Genomic DNA, 3,378 nt, shown 5'->3' with positions numbered 1-3,378 from the left:
ATTCCTCCAAAAGAACATTTTCCAATTTCACAACTAACTTCTTAGGATCCATAGAAAAAGATGTAAAGAAAAAATACCTTTCTATGCTAAGCCTGCTCTAAATTTCCTTCTGCTCTTCACATAATGCAAAAATGATCTTGAGGAGTAGATGTTTAATATGTTTGATATACCTAGGGTTTTGCCACCAAAAATTGTCTTGTCATAATGATGTCAACTAAATCTTATACTTCTCCATACATAATCTACTAGAGAATGAACAACACCAACATCCCAATATCAACAACAAAATGTAACCCCTTCACAAGAGGGGGAAATAGATAGATTTTCCTTTTATACTACCCCTAAGCTAAAGTTACCAAATCAATTTCCAGAGGAAGAAGCAACTTTATTGGACTCAAGTGTAGTAGACTGAGTCACTTCCTTCTTTCTCCATATCATAGGTAACTCTCAAGAAAATATAACTAGTTATATGGGATTACAAGGGCTCACTGCTTGGATTACAATGACTTACTATAAGAAGTCTCACTACCAAGAAAAAGAGACAAAAATGAATTGATAAAATTTCATCCACACATGCATGGGATCGTATCATTTTAAGGTTAGATATCACAATAACTTCTTGAAACTGATCTGGTCTAGACTCTCTGCAATTCTATCTCAAACTACTTATACCAATTTCACCTTTCTCCTTCAAGACATGAACTATCACTTACACTCACACTTGCCAACCACACACACTCATACATCCCACAACCTGATCATATCATAACACATATATATGCTTCTGGTATGCACTAAGTCATCCTTAAGAATATTTTCCCCAAGAGTACTTCTTTATTGGTCTTCTACATGATTTCCTTTAAGAATGTTCCAACGGTGAGATTACATGTTACAATAATAGACCAAAATCAAGAACAAAAACATTCAAGGTCGGATAGACCCAGTATGATCATATCATCAAACTTCTACAAGAACACACTTCCAAAGCATAAAGAGTATTATCCAACTTAGCATAAAAAAGTAAAATACATGAACAATATATCATCAAAGGATTATCATTAGAAATAAAAAACTAAAGGAAAACAAAGCTCATAGAACTTTCACACACTACACAATCAAATATATCTTTGGAGCACACCTTTTGGAGCATGACTTCCAAAGAATCAAAACTTAAATACAACAATATTAAGTAATGACTATTAGCATATCAAAATTGTGCTATCATATCTGAAATGACAAAAATATGTGGAGCACTACAACCCTAGAATCGGTCAATTGAATACAACTAGACTACATTATCACTACAACATATATATCTGGATCATGAAAACTATTGCCTCAACCAACACCAAAACTTAGACATCAAGAGAAACATACCCACTTATTGAAAATACTCATTTTCAAAGGAATCAACCTACTGGAAAACAAATCTAAAACATATCTAACTCCCATTACTTTGTACATTGCATATTGTCTTACAACATCCAGCCCAATCTGGATCATTGGGTTTGACATCAATGACAAACCAATTGAGTATTTATAACAATATCCCCCTTTCTCATTGATAGAAAAACACTTATACTCGATGAAAAACTCGCCATATCTCCCCCTTAGATAATGTTTCCTTAATTCTCCATATTTTTCCCGTATTTACAATATTTCTCCCCACTGGCATTAAGGACAAAGGGTAACAAAAATGTTACCATAAAAACTACACTAAAGAGGATATTTTAGTTACGCTTCACCTGGAAAATTCTCTTTTACTTCTCTTTGAGTTCTGGAAGAAAATCTTCCAAGAATTCAAATCCAACTGAGACTTGCACCTAAACTATCATTGTTCACCAACAAATCAACATCATCAGATAAGGAACTCTATAATTAAGTTAAGTATCAAAAACAATTCCTACACTAACCTTGAGAGGAGGGTAATGCAAATTTTTTTACTGAAATAAGCATAATATCATGTATACCATATCATAGTGATTTACGTGGGGAAAACCCTTTCGGGAGAAAAACCACACACTCCAAAAGTTACCTAATATATTATTTAGAAATCAAGAAAAAATTACAATATACTTGCAGAGAAAGCTCTTCATAGGAGTACCACTAGCTAGAGACTCGGAGGTAACTCAATATCCATAACTCTTACACACAACCTCTATCTTGCACATCTCATAAATAGGAGATACAATACATGAAACCATCAAACGGTATTACAAAACCATGGGCTAAAACCACCCAATAAAGTGGAGCCGGCCTTATCTCTAATATATATGCCCTATGATGTGTCTAAACACACATCAACATGTTTTTCTCCCTTTTACATCTCATTTATGTGTCTAATGCACTTTTATATTTCTTATTTCAGGAGTTTAAACTTGTAGAGACCATAAATTGTGAACAGGGTGTCTGATTGATGAACCATTTGAAGTGTTGAAAAGCTCATGAAGTGCTCTATCACCTTGTAGCTAACAACATTGGCTATATCCACTTTTCAAGTCATTTTAGAGGGTCTAAAGTCTTTAAAATTAAATTTAAACCTTTCATCACACCTTCAAAAACCAAAAAATTTAATATCTTCATAACGAGCTATGATCTTGTAATGAAAATTTATCAACATGTTTATCTAGCCAATCTGAAGATTTGGGGAGCATTTTGCTCCATTTCTTTCTCAAATGGAACCTTACTATAAATAGTAACCTCATGTAAATGCGAGGTTGAGATACCATTTTCCTAAAATTCTCCCACTTGTCGAACACCTTGTGAGAGCAAAGGGAGTATCAACACAATAAATTAATTGCTAGGGGCTATGAGGCCCATAGACTGCAAACACCATCTGAACTTCTTTTTTATCATAGCCTTAGTTAAAAAATATACAAGATTCATCAAAGCTTCTACCTTAACTAGCTCCACCCTATCATCTTCAATCATATCTCTAACAAAAATCATACTGAACATCAATGTGTTTGGTCCAAGAATGAAATGTTGGGTTCTTAGCACAAGGGCTTCACTTAGTGAACCTGGGCTATAGCACATGCATTCATTTAATATTAAAGATTCCTCCTATTTTTAAAAAATATTTCCCTAAACTCCTTTTTTGTCACCCCCTCCCACTACACAGCCCAAATCAAAATCCCCCTATTTTTACCAAATATTATATTTCTTCATAGCTCAAATTAAAATCTCCCTTATTTTCACCAATAGGAAATATATTGCACCCTCATTTTTGGGATATTAAACCCCCAATATGAATACACATGATATGATATTGCATATCCAGTGAAGCCCCTGTGGTTCTTAGCTAGGCATATCGCACTCTGACTGTCACAATAAACTGTCACTGCACCCTGTTTTATTCCAATATTTGAACATAGTCTC

Source organism: Cryptomeria japonica, chromosome 8 (assembly GCF_030272615.1).
Source record: "Cryptomeria japonica chromosome 8, Sugi_1.0, whole genome shotgun sequence".
Lineage (NCBI taxonomy): Eukaryota > Viridiplantae > Streptophyta > Pinopsida > Cupressales > Cupressaceae > Cryptomeria > Cryptomeria japonica.
The sequence above is the reverse complement of the archived record's forward strand: the minus strand, read 5'-3'. Positions refer to the sequence as shown.